We start from the raw sequence: 20340 nt of genomic DNA, 5'->3' as shown, positions 1-20340 counted from the left end.
TGACTGGAGAAGCTGGGGTTGTTCTCCTTAGAGCAGAGAAGGTTGAGAGGAGAATTGATAGAAGTGTTCAAAATCATGAGGGGTGTGGACAGAGTAGATAGAGAGATACTGTTCCCACTGGCAGAAGGGTAGAGAATCAGAGGAGATGGATTTAAGGTGAATGGCAAAAGAACCAAAGTAAACATCAGAAAATCTATTTTACGCAGCGAGTGGTTAGGATCCGGAAAGCACGGCCTGAAAGGGTGGTGGAGGAAGACTCAATCACAGCTTTCAAAAAAAAAAGTTGGATAAGTATCTGAAAGAAAACATTTGCAGGGCTGGGGGAAGGGCAGGCAGTGGGACTAGCTGGGAGCAGGCAAGGGTTCGACGGGCCGAATGGCCTTCCATGCTGTAACCATTCTCTGATTGTGTGAGCAGAACCACTCTGTTCCCTGACTCAATCTAAAGCCTTCCTGATTGTGAGCATCTCTGTTAAACCTGCCCTGCACCTTCACTGCTCCAAGGAGAACCACCCCAGATGCTGCAGCCATCATCTTATTGAATGGCGGCAGGCTCGAGGGGCCAAAGGGCCGACTCATCTCCTATTTCTGATGTTCTCATGTATTCATGTCACTGGTCCCCATCCTGCACCTGCTCCCTGCAGTAAGATGGCCGCCGCACATGCTCCCTGCCCTGCAGCGGGACAATGGAAAGTATTGTGACGTCGAGGAAGCCCCGCCCCCCGTGGCGGGCGGCCCCGTGCTGCCCAAAGATGGCGGCCGAACTCCCGGCAAACCGCGACAGTAACCAAGGTCCATCCCCGCCCGAAGGTGCCACACAGCCGCCACCCGCCGACTCGGCGGCCAAATCTCACCGCCCACACGTGTCCGTGAGAAGGTGAGTCCTCAGGGAGGCTGAGCGCGCTGCCCGGGCTGCTCATCCATCCTCCGCGTGGGGCAAAACATCGTCCGTCCGCAGCTAACCTCCCACAATAGGCTGGCCCCGCGCCTGCGCACAACTCCGCCTCGCCTCACCTGGGCCCCGAGCTCAAAGGCTGCGAGCGGAGCCCACCAACAAACCCCCCAACCGCCCGCCCGCAACACTCAGCCCGCAGCCAATGGCGAGGCGGCGCGGGGCACCAGCCCACCCAGCGCGCTGCTTCGCGCCAATCAGTGGCGGGGGGGGCGGGGCCGCGGCACCAATCAATCACTGGTCCCTGAAGGTACTGACTCTGGCTGGGTTCAGTTCTACACTCACTGGTTCCCCTCCCCTGGAGGTACTGACTCTGGCTGGGTTCAGTTCTACACTCACTGGTTCCCCTCCTCCCCTGAAGGTACTGGCTCTGGCTGGGTTCAGTTCTACACTCACTGGTTCCCCTCCCCTGAAGGTACTGACTCTGGCTGGGTTCAGTTCTACACTCACTGGTTCCCCTCCCCTGAAGGTACTGACTCTGGCTGGGTTCAGTTCTACACTCACTGGTTCCCCTCCCCTGAAGGTACTGACTCTGGCTGGGTTCAGTTCTACACTCACTGGTTCCCCTCCCCTGAAGGTACTGACTCTGGCTGGGTTCAGTTCTACACTCACTGGTTCCCCTCCCCTGAAGGTACTGACTCTGGCTGGGTTCAGTTCTACACTCACTGGTTCCCCTCCCCTGAAGGTACTGACTCTGGCTGGGTTCAGTTCTACACTCACTGGTTCCCCTCCCCTGAAGGTACTGACTCTGGCTGGGTTCAGTTCTACACTCACTGGTTCCCCTCCTCCCCTGAAGGTACTGGCTCTGGCTGGGTTCAGTTCTACACTCACTGGTTCCCCTCCCCTGAAGGTACTGACTCTGGCTGGGTTCAGTTCTACACTCACTGGTTCCCCTCCCCTGAAGGTACTGACTCTGGCTGGGTTCAGTTCTACACTCACTGGTTCCCCTCCCCTGAAGGTACTGACTCTGGCTGGGTTCAGTTCTACACTCACTGGTTCCCCTCCCCTGAAGGTACTGACTCTGGCTGGGTTCAGTTCTACACTCACTGGTTCCCCTCCCCTGAAGGTACTGACTCTGGCTGGGTTCAGTTCTACACTCACTGGTTCCCCTCCCCTGAAGGTACTGACTCTGGCTGGGTTCAGTTCTACACTCACTGGTTCCCCTCCCCTGAAGGTACTGACTCTGGCTGGGTTCAGTTCTACACTCACTGGTTCCCCTCCCCTGACGGTACTGACTCTGGCTGGGTTCAGTTCCAAACACATGACATCATTCACTTTGTTCCTGCACCAAGATGGCCGCGCATGCGCGGTGCTACTCACTGATTCAAAATGGAGGAACGCGGAACCTGCCTTCCTGTACGAAGATGGCCGCCGTTAGCCTGGGCCTGTGACCTGGAGAAAGCCCCGAAGCTGCAACCGCCGATATTCCGGTTATTATTCCGGGCTTGCGGCGGACACCGGTTGTTTATGAAGCCTCCCCACCTCCCCGCTGGTCCCTTACTCCGCTCTGTCCCGCTGAAAAGGACACTTCTGAGGAGCCTGCTCAAAACATGTCTTCTCCGCCATTACAAGCCTCGCGCATGCTCCAAACATAGCCAGGGCCCGCGCCTGCGCACTGAGCTCCTGTAGTCTGGGTGCGGCACTTTCTTCTCCGCGGGGCACGCTGGGTACATAAGACCATGTTAAATCGGTGCAGGAGTGGGCCAGATGCTGCACGGGTTATATACAGAGTAAAGCTCCCTCTGTATTGTCCTAAACAATCCCAGGGCAGGTACAGCACGGGTTAGTTACAATTTAAAGCTTGCTGTACGCTGACTCATCAAACACTCCCAGGGCAGGTACAGTACATATTAAATACACAGTAAGGATCCAGCTACACTGTCCCACCAGGTATTCCCAGGGCATTTACAGCACGGGTTAGATACAGAATAAAGCTCACTCTACACTGTCCCAACAAACAATCCCAGGGCAGGTACAGCACAAGTATTTTGTTGTTAATCTGTAAATAAAAAGCCCCCTGATTAAAGGGGGGAGGAGACACAAAATAAACCAATTAAACTTTGGACGGTAAACTGAAATCAAATTAACAGTTGGTTGCTGGAGGCGATGATGCACTCCAGTCCGTCTGGTGCTGATCTCTTACAGAAGGCCGCAAGCGTACTGGTGGCAGGTACAGCACATGTTAGATAGAGAGTAAAGCTCCCTCTGCAGTGATCTATCAAACAGTCCCAGGGCAGGTACAGCACGGGTTAGATCCGGAGTAAAGCTCCCTCTACATTCACCAATCCAACACTCCCAGGGCAGGTACAGCAGGGGTTAGATACAGAGTGAAGCTCCCTCTGCACTGTCCCATCAAACACTCACAGGGCAAGTACAGCATAATTTAGATGCAGAGTAAATGTCTTTCTAAACAGCCAATCTAAAATTGCACAGGACAGGCACAACACAGGTTAGGTACACATCATCATCATTATAGGCAGTCCCTCGAAATCGAGGAAGAGTTGCTTACACTCGAAAGGTGAGTTCTTAGGTGACTAAACAGTCGAATACGGGAATTACAGTCTCGGTCACAGGTAGGACAGCCAATCGTTGAAAGAAAGGGTGGGTGGGACAGGTTTGCCGCATGCTCCTCTGCTTAGTTTCTGCATGCGCTCAGCGATGAGACTTGAGGTGCTCAGCGCCCTCCCCGGATGCATTTCCTCTACTTAGAGTGGACTTTGGCCAGGGACTCCCAGGTATCAGTGGGGATGTTGCATTTTATCATGGAAGCTTTGACGATGCACTTGAAATGGTTCATCTGCCCACCTTGAGCTCGCTTGCCATGTAGAAGTTCTGAGCAGAGCACTTGCTTTGGGAGTCTTGTGTGAACCATGTGAACAATGTGGCAAGCCAGATTAAGAAAAGGGGAGGTGTAACGAGACCTGGGTGTCATGGTACATCAGTCATTGAAGGTTGGCATGCAGGTACAGCAGGCGTTTCAGAAAGCAAATGGCATGTTTGCCTTCATAGTGAGGGGATTTGAGTACAGGGGCAGGGAGGTGTTGCTGCAGTTGTACAGGGCCTTGGTGAGGCCAAACCTGGAGTATTGTGTACAGTTTTGGCCTCCTAACTTGAGGAAGGACATTCTTGCTATTGAGGGAGTGCAGCGAAGGTTCACCAGACTGATTCCCGGGATGGCGGGACTGACATATCAAGAAAGACTGGATCAACTGGGCTTGTATTCACTGGAGTTCAGAAGAATGAGAGGGGATCTCATAGAAACGTTTAAAATTTTGATGGGTTTAGACAGGTTAGATGCAGGAAGAATGTTCCAATGTTGGGGAAGTCCAGAACCAGGGGTCACAGTCGAAGGATAAAGGGTAAGCCATTTAGGACCGAGATGAGGAGAAATCTCTTCACCCAGAGAGTGTTGAACCTGTGGAATTCTCTACCACAGAAAGTTGTTGAGGCCAATTCACGAAATATATTCAAAAAGGAGTTAGATGAAGTCCTTACTACTAGGAGGATCAAAGGGTATGGCGCGAAAGCAGGAATGGGGTACTGAAGTTGCATGTTCTGCCATGAACTCATTGAATGGCGGTGCAGGCTAGAAGGGCCGAATGGGCTACTTCTGCACCTATTTTCTATGTTTCTATGTTTCTATGTGTGTCCCTGGAGATGGAGCATGCGGTATCCACGAGAGATGGACACCGCAGAGACTGGAGTGCATCATTTCAAGAGGGAACTGAATTTTAATTTTAATAAATTTGATTTGATTTGACAAAGCTTCCCTTAATGTTGAATTGTTAAGTTTTGTTTTTGGTGCCCTCAAAAATAATAAAGGGGCACTTTAATGAAAGTTTCTGCAGTGTGACGCCCCTCCCCACTTTAATCAGGGGACACTTGATTATTGTTTTACTTAAAATAGTTGTGAACAATGTGGCCCACCCAATGGAACTGGTCGAGTGTGGTCAGTGCTTTGATGCTGGTGATGTTGATCTGATCGAGGAAACACCAGGACTGGTTTAATGGGAATGACGAGGAGATCCAAGAGCTAATTGTTAGCAAGCACAGGGCATTTCTGAACCTAAAACAACAACCCAACTCGGGAGCATCAAAGCAGCATTACAGACGACTTAAGGCCGAGGTCCAAGAAAAAACCTGTGACCTAAAGCATAGATGGTGGGTCGAGAAATCACAGGAGGTTCAGCAGCTGGCCGACAGCCATGATGTGTGACGATGGCCCAAGCACCCAAGGCCCCACCCCACTGCTGGCCAAGAATGGGGAAACACTCATCAAGGACACTGAGGCAGTCAGGACCCGCTGGAAGGAGCACTTCGAAGATCTCTTTAACTGAGACTCTGCCTTTGACTCGAGTGTCCTCGACTCCAACCCACAGCATGCTACCCGCCAACATCTCCGCAAAACCCCAGCCCTGCACGAGATAGAAAAGGCCATCCACCAGCTCAAGAACAACAAGGCAATGGGAGCGGATGAAATCCCCACTGAGGCACGAAAGTATAGCAGAGAGGCAATATTGGCAAAAATGCATGACCTCATCTCTCTCATCTGGAAGGAGGAGAGCATGCCTGGAGATCTCAGAGATGCAGTAATCGTGACCATCTTTAACAAAGGGGACAAGTCCGATTGCGTCAATTACAGATGGATCACCTTGTTATCAGCCACTGGGAAAGCCATCACTAGAATCCTCCCAAACCGTCTTCTCCCTGTGGCTGAGGAGCTCCTCCCGGAGTCACAGTGTGGTGTCCGTCCTCTACGGTGTATGACGGACATGAGTAGGTACACAGTAAGGAACTCAATACGCTGTCCCATCAGACACTTGCAGGGAAGGTACAGCATGGGTTAGATACAGAGTAAAGCTCCCTCCACACTGTCCCATCAAACATTCCCAGAGCAAGTACAACATGGGTTAAAGAAAGATGATACAGCTCCCTCTATACTGTTCCATCAGTAATTCCCAGGGCAAGTACAGCACAAGTTGGATACAGACTACATCTCCATCTAACTTGTCCAGTCATTCCAGGGCAGATATAGCATCGGATAGATATAGAGAAAATCTCCCTCTACCCTGTTCTGCCAGACATTGCAAGGGCAGGTACAGCATGGGTTAGATACAGAGTAAAGCTCCCTCTACACTGTCCCATCAACCATTCGCAGGGCAGGTACCACCAAGCGCATGGTCTACAGGATTGTAGTAATACCCGCCCTCCTGTATGGCTCAGAGGCATGGACCATGTACAGTAGACGCTCAAGTCACTGGAGATATATCACCAACAATGTCTCTGCAAGAACCTACAAATCCCCTGGGAGGACTGACACACCAACATCAGCGTCCTTGTCCAGGCTAACGTCCCCAGTATTGAAGCACTGACCACACTCGATTAACTCAACTGGGCAGGCCACATAGTTCGCATGCCAGACACAAGACTCCCAAACCAAGTGCTCTATGTGGAGCTCCTTCATGGCAAATGAGCCAAAGGTGGGCAGCGGAAACGTTACAAGGACACCCTCAAAGCCTCCCTGATAAAGTGCGACATCCCCACTGACAACTGGGATTCCCTGGCCAAAGACCACCTTAATTCGAGAAAGTGCACCCGGGAAGTTGCTGAGCACTTCGAGTCTCAATGCCGAGAGCATGCAGAAATCAAGCGCAAGTAGCGGAAAGAGCATGTGGTGAACCAATCACACCCACCCCTTCCCTCAATGATTATCTGTCCCATCTGTGACAGAGTCTGTGGCTCTCATATTGGACTGTTCAGACATCAAATAACTCACTTCAGGAGTGGAAGCAAGTCTTCCTCGATTCCGAGGGACTGCCTATGATGATGATGATGATGAGGAGGAGGACAAGTCAGGTTAGATGCAGAGTAAAGCTCCCTCTATACAGTCTCACCAGACATTCCCAGGTAAGCAAAGCATGGGTTATTAAAGGTTAAGTCTCCCTCTAGCCTGTCCCAAACACTCACAGGGTAGGTACAGCATAGGTTAGATACAGAGTTAATCTCCCTCTACGCTGTCCCATCAAACACTCACACAACAGGCACAGCACGGGTCAGTCAGAGAGGAAAGCTCCCCATAGATTGCTCCATCAAACACTCTCATTGCAGGTACAGCACGGGTTAGATACAGAGTAAAACTCCCGCTAGTCTCATTAAACATTCCCAGGGCAGGAACAACACGGGTTAGATACTGAGTAAAGCTCACTCGACACTGTCCCATCAAACACTCAGAGGGAAGATACAGCACAGGTTAGATAAGAGAGAAAAGCTTGCTCTGCACTATCCCATCAAGAACTGCCAGGGCAGGTACTGCACAGGTTAGACAGCAAGATTTAGGCTGGGTTTTCCAGAACTTGGGGCCTGGGCAACAGAAGGCACAGCCACCAATTATAATCAGGGATGCTCAGGAAGACATATATCTCATGGGTGAGCGGGTGTCAGCGGTGGTTGTGGGGCTGGAGGAATTTACAGAGCTAGGGAGGGGCAAGGTCACGGAGGGATTGAAAATAAGTATAAGAATTTTGAAATCAAGGCGTTGCTCAACTAGAAGCCAATGTAGGTCAGTGAGCACTGGGGTAATGGGTCAGCTGGACTTGGTGCGAGTTAGGGCATGGGCAGCCGAATTTTGGATTAACACTAGTTTATGTAGAGTAGAATGTGGGAGAAGTGCATTGGAATAGTCAAGTCCAGAAGTCACACAGGCATGGATGAGTGCTTCAGCAGTGGATGAGCTGAGGCAAGAGCGGGGATGGATGATGTTACAGAGGTGGAAATAGGCAGTCTTAATTATGCTGTTGATATCTGATCAAATAACCTATTTCAGGGTTAAGTATGAAACCAAGGTTGCGAACAGTCTGGTTCAGGCTCAGACAGAAGTTGGGGAGAGGGATGGAGTTTGTCACTCGGGAACGGAGTGTGTGGCAATGACAATTACAAATATCAGAATATTTCACAGGCTATCACGTGCAAAATGCATGGATGAGTTTTTAAAATTCAATCGGTTCCAAAAATGGGTTCCAGAAAGTAAGAGATTTCAAACTTTATGCAAGATGGTTCAATAAAGGGGTGGTTCAAAGGATTTCAGCTGAGTTTAAGGTGAGACACTGCAGTTAAGTCTACAACAACCACAACCCATGTACTCAAATGGAACAAGTTTGGGGTTTGATAGAAGGCGAACTAGGTGAGAAGTGATATAAGTTAGATTAATAAAAAGCACTAAAATGGAAGAGTCAGTAACAGAACATCAATTAGTCTCCTCTGATGATGGAGGAATCAAATATTCGACACAATGTGTTTGAAACAAAGATAATGTATTCAACATTTATACACAATATTAATCTCCAGCTCAGGTAGAGGGGTTATTAAGATGATCAGAAACAAACATGAGGTGCCAGAATGAAAATGGTTCAGTTCCCAAAGCAATCACAGTAAATCCTGTTCGAGTCACAAATGCAGCCTTTTTGCTCAGCTCATTTAAAACTGAGATGAGGAGGAATTTCTTCTCTCAGAGTGTTGTAAATCTGTGGAATTCTCTGCCTCAGAGAGCAGTGGAGGCTGGGTCATTGAATATATTTAAGGTAGAGATAGCCAGATTTTTGAGCGATAAGGGAGTAAAGGGTTCCGGGGAGTGGGCAGGGAATCATAGAAACATAGAAACATAGAAAATAGGTGCAGGAGTAGGCCATTCGGCCCTTCGAGCCTGCACCACCATTCAATAAGATCATGGCTGAACATTCCCTCAGTACCCATTTCCTGCTTTCTCTCCATACCCCTTGATCCCCTTATCGTAACGGACACATCTAACTCCCTCTTGAATATATCCAATGAACTGGCATCAACAACTCTCTGCGGCAGGGAAATCCACAGGTTAACAACTCTCTGAGTGAATAAGTTTCTCCTCATCTCAGTCCTAAATGATCTACCCCTTATCCTAAGACTGTGTCCCCTGGTTCTGGACTCCCCCAACATCGGGAACATTTTTCCCGCATCTAACTTGTCCAGTCCCGTCAGAATCTTATATGTTTCTATGAGATCCCCTCTCATCTTTCTAAACTCCAATGTATAAATTCCCAGTTGATCCAGTCTCTCCTCACATGTCAGTCCAGCCATCCCGGGAATCAGTCTGGTGCAGATTCAATAGTAACTTTCAAAAGGGAATTGGATATATACTTGAAATGGAAAAAATTGCAAGGCTATGGGGGGAAAGGGCAGGGTCGTGGGACTAATTTGGACAGCTCTTTCAAAGAGCCGGCACGTGATTGGCTGAATGGCCTCCTTCTGTGCTGTAAAATTTAATGAAATTTAAGTTGATGACCAAATGGTAGGATGTTAAAGTCCTTGGCTTTCCCTACAGATCAGTAACACTATCCTTGCAATAAAATGCAATGAGACATTGAAATGATCTTTTAAACACAAGCAGCTTGGCACCTGTACCAACACTTCGGTACCTGTAACTCGACAAAACACAGATCACAATCATTCTGCTGGGATGGTATGAGCTTGCTTATTTTGCATGTTCCTTCTTCAGCCTTGCATCCCTACACATTTCAGGGCAATTAGGTCCTCTTGCTGAGGGCTGAAACCTATCTGAAAAAATTAATACATTATTTCGATGAGGTCTGCAGCATTAAATGGTCAAAGAGTGTTGATGAACCTTTGGCCACTGGAGACAAGAATAAGACTTTTTTTTTCAACACAGGGTTAAATTGGACAATTCCTTTCCAGGACACTGCTCAGCTGTCTACCTGCATCGAGGTGCCATTGAGTGGTTGGTTGTACATCAGTAGACTAGTATCGTCATAATCAGAGCTCGATTTTTTTTTGTTAGATTTCCTTTTCGTTATTGACTCTTTGAACTAGTAGACATATCCACGTGGGAACACTTGGCTAACAAGTCTTTTGGGGAAAACATAATAAATTAATCCAAGTGCCCCCCAATTTGGGGGACACTCCAAACACTTTTCACGTGCCCTTTTTTTTTGTGATTTTTGTGGGGGTTTTTTGTTGTTTTTTTTTGGGTAGTAAAACGATAATTTACAAGTGCCCCCTATAAAAGGGGAGGGGGACACTAAAACCCAGCAATTAAAACAAATTAAACTTTAAAACATATAAAATCAAATTAAAATTTGGTTGCCGGGGGTAACAATGCACTCCAGTCCCTCCGGTGCCCACCTCTCGCGGAAGGCCGCGAGCGTACCGGTGGACACCGTGTGCTCCATCTCCAGGGGCACCGTGGCCCGGACGTAAGCACGGAAGAGAGGCAGGCAGTCAGGCTGAACGATCCCCTCGATCGCCCGCTGCCTGGACCGGCTGATGGCACCCTTGGCAGTGCCCAGGAGCAGTCCTACAAGTAGGCCTTCGGACCTACCCGCTCCCCTCCGCACAGGGTGCCCAAAGATCAGGAGTGTGGGACTGAAGTGCAGCCAGAAATTGAGGAGCAGCTCATTTAAATAATGGAACAGGGGCTGCAACATCGTATATTCACTTAAAACGTGGAACACAGACTCTTCCAGACCGCAGAAATTGCAGGCGGCCTGGGAGCCCATGAACCGACTTAAAAATTTATTGCACGGGCCTGCTCCGTGCACCACCCTCCACGCCAAGTTCCCGATAAATAGCGGGAGGACTCCTGCGTAGAGTGCACTCCATCGGGGACCCCCGCCTCCTCCGGATGGCAAGATAGTACGCCATGGCGTGTCCGGATGGCAGACGAGGATGGCAAGGTTGAGAGTGTGCAGGAGCAGCCCGTACAGGAAACCCCACCGCGTGGAACTGAAAGGCACGGAGGGGATTTCCTCGAGGCGGCTCAAGTTGTGAGGCACCGGCTCCCGAGGGAGGTTCCGGGGTTTGGCGCCGATGAGGAATTCCGTCCAGATGGGGGTCAGTTCGGACGGGATCTCCCCACGTGCTTGAGCCTCCTCGACACACCTAACAGAGTCAGGGCCCAGAGCTGCTTTTAGCGACTTGATGGCATCGGCCATGCAGTGGACGTTGGCCGAATTTAGGCGCCATGCCAGCATGTCTGGCGCCATCCAGCCTGCTCCTCCACCATCCAGCAGGTCCCTGACCATGGTCACCTCGCCAGCCACAGCCCTCTCGTCCGACTGCCACCTAAAACCTTGATCGTGGAAGTCCAGATTCCTGAGCAGCAGCTCCTGCAGGACAGCCGCTACTCCAGCTGGTGGAGAGCTGCGCTTGGTGGAGACTTTATTCCAACATTTGGCTAACAAGTCTGAAAAGAAAATGCCATCTGACTCAATCCTGACATTGGATAATATTTTCCTTAAATGTACAAGGCAATTTCTTCACTGTCCTGCCCTGTCCCCTCAAGTCGTTAACTCGTGCTGGGGACAGTTTGACAGGACATGGGTGCCGTATGCTACTGTCCCAAGTGGCAATCCTTCAGTAAATGTCCGAAAGGAACTTGACCATGGGTATCACAACCGAGTCCAAATTTGACAAGTTTTCTTGCAAGTAGGGATCAGTGGATCTGGCCGAAATTCTAGTTTCCTGAGTCCAGGGGCACCGAAACCAACTGTATCTCCAAACTGCTGTCTGAGACCAGCTAGCTCTGCGGAAAGCAATGATTGAACCTGGGACTATCTCACCTCTTGGGCTCAGCTGCACACTAGCTATACCAACTACACCATCAGTGGAAACAAATAAGACAACTGTAAGAAGTAGTGAGGTACTGATGACTGATTCTGTAATCTGTACAGCGAGACACCAGGTCTATTCTTGAGCACCCTTCTGCGCTCATAGAAGTGTCAACATTTTGCTTGAGTAACTCATTGATTGTTCTGTCTCATGCTTCAGAATAGCAGCTTAGAAGTCTGGTGTGGCTTTATGGTTTACATGGGTCCAGGCTTTGGCCTGGAGAAGGTTCTGTCTGTTAAATGTCGACCCATACAATTGGATTGAAATTGCTGTCCAATCATGGTTGAACAACTCTCAAATTGCTTTGCTCTTAGATCTAAATCGGCAATCAACATGTGACTGATTGATACCTGCCAGCAGCAATGCCACACCCATAGATTGGCGCGTTGCATTATTCTGCCCAGTGGTCAGAACATCTGTGCGAGTTCAGAAGCCCATAATAGTCAGAATACTGCAGGATATATTTCCACAAGGAACAAAACGGAGAGAAACGACAGTCCCTTCCCAACTAACAGATGATACTTCTAGTCTTCAAATCTGAGCTTCCTAAAAAGTAGAGCTGAGTCTATGATCAGACCAGCCATGACCTTATTGAATGGGGAGCAGGCTCGGGGGTCTTGGTGGCCCACTCCTGCTCCTGTTTCTCATGGTCTTATGTACCCAGCATGCCCCGCGGGGGAGAATGTGCTGCACCCAGACTACAGGAGCTCAGTGCGCAGGCGCGGGTCCTGGCTGTGTTTGGAGCATGCGCGGTGTGTGTAATGGTGGAGGAGACATGTTTTGGACAGGCTCCTCAGAAGTGTCCTTTTCAGCGGGACGGAGCGGAATAATGGACCAGCAGGGAGCCGGGGAGGCTTCATAAACAACCGGTTTTCACATGCAAGCCCGGAAGTGGGTGAGTTCGGGCAAGCAGGGGTGGCAGATGCTGCTTTGTCTTGTTTTTCCTATCTGTGCTGACACTAGAGCAGCTGATTATGAATGCGAAAGTCGGAGACAGAGGCCCAGAGACCAGCCCAACCAGTTGCAGACAAAGATAGAGGGTTTGAAATCGAGAGGTGACGTCGCAGCCAAGCTGGTAAGTATAACTCTCTTTTAGACTGACTTTTAGATTGGTTTAATTGGCAGCCAACCAATAAGTAGCTGTTTGGTGTTTAAGTAAATTTTAGTAAGTAAATTAATTTAAGGGTTAAGTCATGGCAGCAGAGCTCGGACACGTGTCATGCCCCTCCTGTGTTATGTGGGAAGTCAGGGACGCTTCCAGTGTCCCTGACTACTATGTGTGTGGGAAGTGTGGCCAACTGCAGCTCCTGACAGAGCGCATGACGGCATTGGGAAAAAGAGTGGGAGAGCTATAGTGATAGGAGACTCTACTGTAAGGGGAATAGATAGGAGTTTCTGCGGACGCAACCGAGACTCCAGGATGGTATGTTGCCTCCCTGGTGCAAGGGTCAAGGATGTCTCGGAGCGGCTGCAGAGCATTCTGGAGAGGGAGGGTGAACAGCCAGTTGTCGTGGTACATGTAGGTACCAACGATATAGGTAAGAAGCGGGAAGAGGTCCTACAAGCTGTATTTAGGGAGCTAGGAGTTAAATTAAAAAGTAGAACCTCAAAGGTAGTAATCTCTGGATTGCTACCAGTGCCACGTGCTAATCAGAGTAGAGGGAGCAGGATAGTTAGAATAAATACGTGGCTTGAGCAGTGGTGCAAGAGGGAGGGATTCAAATTCCTGGGACATTGGAACCAGTTCTGGGGGAAGTGGGACCTGAGCTGCAAGGAGGATGCTATCAGGCTGCAGATTGACTTGGATAGGTTAGGTGAGTGGGCAAATGCATGGCAGATGAAGTATAATGTGGATTAATGTGAGGTTATCCACTTTGGTGGTAAAAACAGAGAGACAGACTATTATCTGAATGGTGACAGATTAGGAAACGGGGAGGTGCGACGAGACCTGGGTGTCATGGTACATCAGTCATTGACGGTTGGCATGCAGATACAGGAGGCGGTTAAGAAAGCAAATGGCATGTTGGCCTTCATAGCGAGGGGATTTGAGTACAGGCGCAGGGCGGTGTTACTACAGTTGTACAGAGCTTTGGTGAGGCCACACCTGGAGTATTGTGTACAGTTTTGGTCTCCTAACTTGAGGAACGACATTCTTGCTATAGAGGGAGTGCAGCGAAGGTTCACCAGACTGATTCCTGGGATGGTGGGACTGACATATCAAGAAAGACTGGATCAACTGGGCTTGCATTCACTTGAGTTCAGAAGAATGAGAGGGGTTCTGATGGGTTTCGACAGGTTAGATGCAGGAAGAATGTTCCCAGAACCAGGGGTCAGAGTTAAAGGATAAGGGCTAAGCCATTTAGGATCGAGATGAGGAGAAACCTCTTCACCCAGAGAGTGGTGAATCTGTGGAATTTGCTACCACAGAAAGTTGTTGAGGTCAATTCACTAAATATATTCAAAAAGGAGTTAGATGTAGTCCTCACTACTAGGCGGATCAAGGGGTATGGCGAGAAAGCAGGAATGGGTTACTGAAGTTGCATGTCAGCCATGAACTCATTGAATGGCGGTGCAGGCTCGAAGGGCCGAATGGCCTACTCCTGCCCTATTTTCTCTGTTTCTATAATAACCGGAATATCGGCAGTTACAGCTTCGAGGCTTTCTCCCGGTCTCAGGCCCAAGGTAACAGCGGCCATCTTGGTACAGGAAGCATGTTCAGCGTTCCGCCATCTTGATGCAGTTAGTAGCAGAGCGCATGCGCGGCCATCTTGGTGTTGGAATGTTAGTGTCTGGAACTGAACCCAGCCAGAGTCAGCACCCTCAGGGCAGGGGCACCAGTGAGTGTAGAACTGAACCCAGCCACAGTCAGCACCTTCAGGGAAGAGGAACCAGCGAGTGTAGAACTGAACCCAGCCAGAGTCAGTGCCTTCAGGGGAGGGGAACCAGTGAGTGTAGAACTTGACCCAGCCACAGTTAGCACCATTATTGGAGGAGAGGGAGAGGAAACCAGTGATTGTAGAACTGGACTCAGCCAGAATCAGAACCATCAAGGGGGGAGGGGAGCCAGTGAGTGTCGAACTGTACGCAGCCAGAATTGGTGGGGAAAATTGGGAGTGGAGGTGAAGCAGTCTATGACATAAGAATATAAGAAATAGGAGCAAGAGTAGACCATTTGGTCCCTCGAGCCTGCTCCCCATTCAATAAGATCATGGCTGATCTGATCATGGACTCGAGTTCACATCCGTGCCCGCTCCCCATAACCCTTTACTCCCTTATCGCTGAAAATGTGTCTCTCTCCACCTTAAATATATTCAATGACCCAGCTTGCACAGCTCTTTGGGGCAGCTAATTCCATGGATTTACAACCCTCAGAGAAAAAATCTCAGTTTTAAATGGGCGGCTCTTTATTCTGAGACTATGTCTGCTAATTTTAGTTTTCCCGATGAAGGGAAATATCCCCTCTGCATCCAGCTTGGCGAGCCCCCTCATTATCATTAAGTTTCAATAAGAGCACCTCTCATTCTTTTGAACTCCAATGTGTAGAGGCTAAACCTGCTCAACCTATCCTCAGAAATCAACCCCCTCATCTCTGGAATCAACCTAGTTAACCTTCTCTGAACAGCCTCCAATGTAAGTATATCCTTCCTTACATACGTAGACCAAAACTGTACGCAGTACTCCAGGTGTGGCCTCACCATTATTCTGTACAGTTGTAGCATGACTTCTCTGCTTTTATACTCTATCCCCCTTGCAATAAAGGCCAACATTCCATTTGCCTTCCTGATTATTTGCTGTACCTGCATACTAAATTTTTGTGTTTCATGCACAAGACCCCCAAGTCTCTCTGTAATGCAGCTCTTTGCAATTTTTCTCCATTTAAATTATAATTTGCGTTTCTATTATTTCTGCTAAAGTGGATAACCTCACATTTTCCCACATTATACTTCATCTGCCAAATGTTTGCCCTCTGTCTAAACCTGTCTGTATCCCTTTGCAGATTTTTTGTGTCTTCCACACAATTTCTGTAACAACTGCAACCTCGGTCCCTACATCCAAGTCATTAATATGGATTGTAAATAGTTGAGGACCCAGCGCCAATCCCTGCGGCACTCCAATAGTCATGTTTGCCAACTGGAAAATGACCCATTTATCCCGACCTTCTGTTTTCTGTTAGTTAGCCAATCCCCTAGCCACGTTAATATATTACACCCAACCCAGTGAGCTTTTATATTGTGCAGTAACCTCTTAGGTGGCACCTTATCGAATGCCTTATGGAAATCCAAATACATCGCATCCACTGCTTCCCCCTTATCCACCCTGCTCGTTACATCCTCAAAGAACTCCAGCGAATTTGTAAACATGATTTCTCTTTAATAAAACCATGTTGAATCTGCTTGAATGAATCATGCTTTTCCAAATGTCCTGCTACTGCTTCCTTAATAATGGACTCCAGCATTTTCCCAACGACAGATGTTAGGCTATCTGGTATATGGTTTCCTGCTTTTTGTCTGCCTCCTTTTTCAAATCGGCAAGTTACTTTTGCGCTTTCCAATCTGTTGGGACCGCACTAGAATCCAGGAAATTTTGGTAGATTACAACCAATGCTTCCACTATCTCTGCAGCCACTTCTCTTAAGACCCTAGCATGCAAGCCATCATGTTCAGGGGACTGTTCTGCCTTTAGTCCCATTATTGTACCTAATACTACGTCATTAGTGATTGTATTACGTAACTCCCTACCTATAGCCCCTCGCTTATCCACTGCTGGGATGTTTTTAGTGTCTTCCACCATGAAGGACTCTTACTATATTCTGTGCTAGCTTACTTTCATAATCTATCTTCCCTCTAAATAATTTTTTTAGCCGTTCTCTGCTGGCTTTTAAAAATGTCATAAACCTCTGGCCTCCCACTAGTCTTGGCCACACCATATGCCTTTGATTTCAATTTGATTCCTCCCTTATTTCCTTAGTTAGCCACGGATGGTTATCCCTTCTCTTAGTCTCTCCTTCTCATTGGGATATATTTTTGTTGCAGGTAATGAAATATCTCCTTAAATGTCAGCCACTGCTCATCAACCGTCCCATTCTTTAATCTATTTTCCCAGTCCAGTTTAACCAACTCTGCCCTCATACCTCTGCAGTCTCCTTTATTTAAGCTTAGGACCCTAGTTTGAGAACCAACTTTCTCACCCTCGAGCTGAATTTGAAATTCAACCATATTATGGTCACTTATTCCAAGAGGATCTTTTAGTACGAGATCATTTATTAATCCTGCCTCATTACACAGTACTAGATCTAAGATAGCCTGCTCCCTGGTTGGTTCCACAACGTACTGTTCAAGGAAACTATCCTGGATACACTCTATGGACTCCTCCTCAAGGCTACCCTGGCCAATTTGCTTTGTCCAATCAATATGAAGTTTAAAATCACCCATAAATATTGCCGTTCCTTTATTACAAGCCTCCATTATTTCTTGATTTATACTCCGTCCAACAGTGTAGCTACTATTCGGGGGCCAATAGACTCTGCCCACCAGTGACTTTCCCTTTATTATTCCTCATCTCCACCCAAACTGATTCAATATCTTGATCCTCTGAGCAAATATCGTTTCTCACTAACGCACTGATCTCATCCTTTATTAACAGAGCTATCCCACCTCCTTTTTTTTTCTGTCTGTCCTTCCGAATTGTCAAATATCCTTGAATACTCAGTTCCCAGTTCTGGTCACCTTGCAACCACGTCTCTGTAATGGCTATCAGATCATACCCATTTGTATCTATTTGTGCCGTCAACTCATCTATTTTGTTACGAATGTTATGTGCATTTAGACAAAGAACTTTTAAATTTGTTTTTTTTACCTGTTTTTCCTGCTTTTTTCTTCTGTCCTTCAAACTCACTTTCTACATTTTTGCTTTCTAATTCCAGCTTTACTTCCCTACCGACTGAATCTATTCTCAGGTTCCCATTCCCCTGCCAAGCTAGTTTAAACTCTCCCCAACAGCACTGGCAAACCCCCCCCCCCCCCACCCCGGGCGAGGATATTGGTCCCGGCTCTGTTGAGGTGCAACCCGTCCAGATTGTACTGGTCCCACCTCCCTCCAGAAGCGGTCCCAATGCTTCAGGAATCTAAAGCCCTCCCTCCTATATCATCTCTCCAGCCACGCATTCATCTGCTCTATCCTCCTATTTCTGTACTCACTAACTCATGGCACCAGGAGTAATTTTAAATATTACCTTAGACCATGTCACTGTTTATAATTACACATGACCCTGTCTCGGTTTATATTACATTCGACCCTGCCTCTGTTTATATTACACTAGACCCTGTCCCTGTTTATATTACACTAGACAGTATCACTGCTTATAAATAGAAGTATAGAGTACAAACGCGTGGATATTATGATGAACCTGTACAAAACACTGGTTCGGCCTCAACTGGAGTATTATGCCCAATTGTGTGCAACACACTTTGGGAATAATGTGAAGGCCTTGGAGAGGGTGCAGAAAAGATTTACGAGAATGATTCCAGGGATGAGGGACTTCAGTTACCTGGACAACTGGAGCAGCTGAGGTTGCAAGGGGGATAGCAGAGAAGCAGAGAAGTCCTGCTACAACGGTACAGGGTTTTAATGAGGCCACACCTGGAGTACTGCTTACAGTTTTGGTTTCTGTGTATTTAAGGAAGGATATACTTTTATTGGAGGCAGCTCAGAGAAGGTTCACTATTTTGATTCCTGACATGAGGGGGTTGACTTATGAAGAAAGATTGAGTAGCTTGCGCCTATACTCATTCGAGTTCAGAAGACTGAGAGGTGATATAATTGAAACATAGATGATATTGAGGGGCCTTGACAAGGTGCATTCAGAGAGGATATTTCCACTCATAGGGGAATCTAGAGCTAGGGGGCATAGTTTCAGAATAGGGGATTGCCCATTTAAAACTGAGATGAGGGGTAATTTCTTCTCTCAGGGTTCTAATTCTGTGGCATTCTTTGCCTCAGAGAGCTGTGGAGACCGGATCATTGAATATATTTAAGGCGAAGATAGATAGATTTTTTTAGCGATTATGGGAGTAAAGGTTTATGGGGAGCGGGCGGGGAAGTGGAGCTGAGTCCATGATTAGATCAGCCATGATTTTATTGAATGACAGAGCAGGCTCGAGGGGCAAATGGCCGACTCCCATTCTTATTTCTTATGTTCCCCTTAGAGCAGGGAAGATTGAGAGGAGATTTGATAGAGGTGTTCAAAATCATGAGTGGTCTTGCCAGAGTAGATCGTGAGATACTGTTCCCATTGGCAGAAGGGTCGTGAACCAGAGGACACAAATTTGAGGTGATTGGCAAAAGAACCAAAGGCGACAAAAGAAAAAACCTTTTTGCGTAGCGAGTGTCTAATATCTGGATTGCACGGGCTGAAAGAGTGGTGGAGGCAGACTCAATCACGGTTTTCAAAAGGGAGTTGGATAAGTACCTGAAAGAAAAACATTTGCAGGGTTGTGGGGTAAGGGCGGGGGAGTGGGACTAGCTGAGGTGCTCTTACAGAGAGCTGGCACGGGCTCGATGGGCCGAATGATCTTGTTCCATGCTGTAACCATTCTCTGATTCTATGGTTCTAACTCTCTCAGCATAAGCCTCCATTCACTTCTCCCTCATATGCTGATCGTAAGTCCATCGATACTGGAAACACAGAGCGACCAATCCAGAGCCGCTCTGTATCAGGGTGGGCGCTGGATGCCGAAGTTGCTCCCTGGCCTCCTGTGTGGGTCTGTTTGTTGCAAGAGTTTGAGCTGGATTGGAGAGCGGGGAGAAGCTGCTGGGTTTAACCCCCAGTACCTCGACCCAGTCGGGACAAACAATTTCCCATGAGAGACTATCAACGGCGGTGGATTCTAGGGGAGATTAGGTTGTGAAACAGACACTGCCCGCACAAGGTAGAAGCGTATTGTTTTAGGAACAAGTATTTCTATAGAGGCTTTCAATATGCAGATTTGTTTTAATCCATTCTTAGGATGTGGGTGTCGCTCGTAGGGCCAGAATATATTTCCAATTTCCATTTGCCCCTTCACAAGGTGATGGTGGGCCTTCTCGAACTGCTGCAGTCTGTGTGATGAACGCCCTCCCCCAATGCTGTTAGGTGAGGAGTTCCAAGTTTTTCACCCAGTGATGATGTAGGAACGGCGATATATGCCCAAGTCAGGATGGTGTGAGACTTGGAGGGGCACTTGGAGGTGATGGATTTCCCATGCACCCGCTGCCCTGGTCCATCTAGGTGGGAGAGGTTGTGGGTTTGGGAGGTTCTGTCAAAGTTCTGGTCGAGTTACAGATGTTTAAATTCCCTCCTCTTCGCCCTGCCCACCTCTCCCTCCTCCCATAGAGGCCAGAGTCTTGTGTAGGCCCAGACCGGGTGGTGGGTTCCCTTCCCTGAAGGACATTGGTGATCAGTTGGGTTATTATGACAATCCGGCAGCTTTCGTGGTCACTTTTTTTCTGTTGCCGGCCGCACAAATAGCCAGGTTCATTCAGCTCAATTTCACAACCTGCCTTTGTTTTTTTATGGGTTCTCTCTCACCCACCCTTTTTTCTGTTTGAAACTTACTTTACAGGTTATTAAAAGGGGAATATTCGTCGACCAGAGGCTCAAACCAAACATCACATTAAGATATGACGGAGCCACTCAATTCATCGGGAATGGAATATCATCGGCCTTTGACCATGGAAGCAAAAAGCACTGTTCAC

At 48.1% G+C, this 20340-nt stretch overlaps 1 pseudogene; it reads left to right on the top strand.

Moving 5' to 3' along the window:
• Positions 1 to 751: 751 nt before the first annotated feature.
• Positions 752 to 20340, top strand: part of LOC139235459 (zinc finger protein 271-like) — a 59314-nt pseudogene continuing 39725 nt past the window's right edge.

Source organism: Pristiophorus japonicus, chromosome 23, assembly GCF_044704955.1.
Source record: "Pristiophorus japonicus isolate sPriJap1 chromosome 23, sPriJap1.hap1, whole genome shotgun sequence".
Classification (NCBI taxonomy): domain Eukaryota; kingdom Metazoa; phylum Chordata; class Chondrichthyes; family Pristiophoridae; genus Pristiophorus; species Pristiophorus japonicus.
Note: the sequence above shows the minus strand (reverse complement) of the source record. Positions and strands in the feature narration are given on the sequence as shown.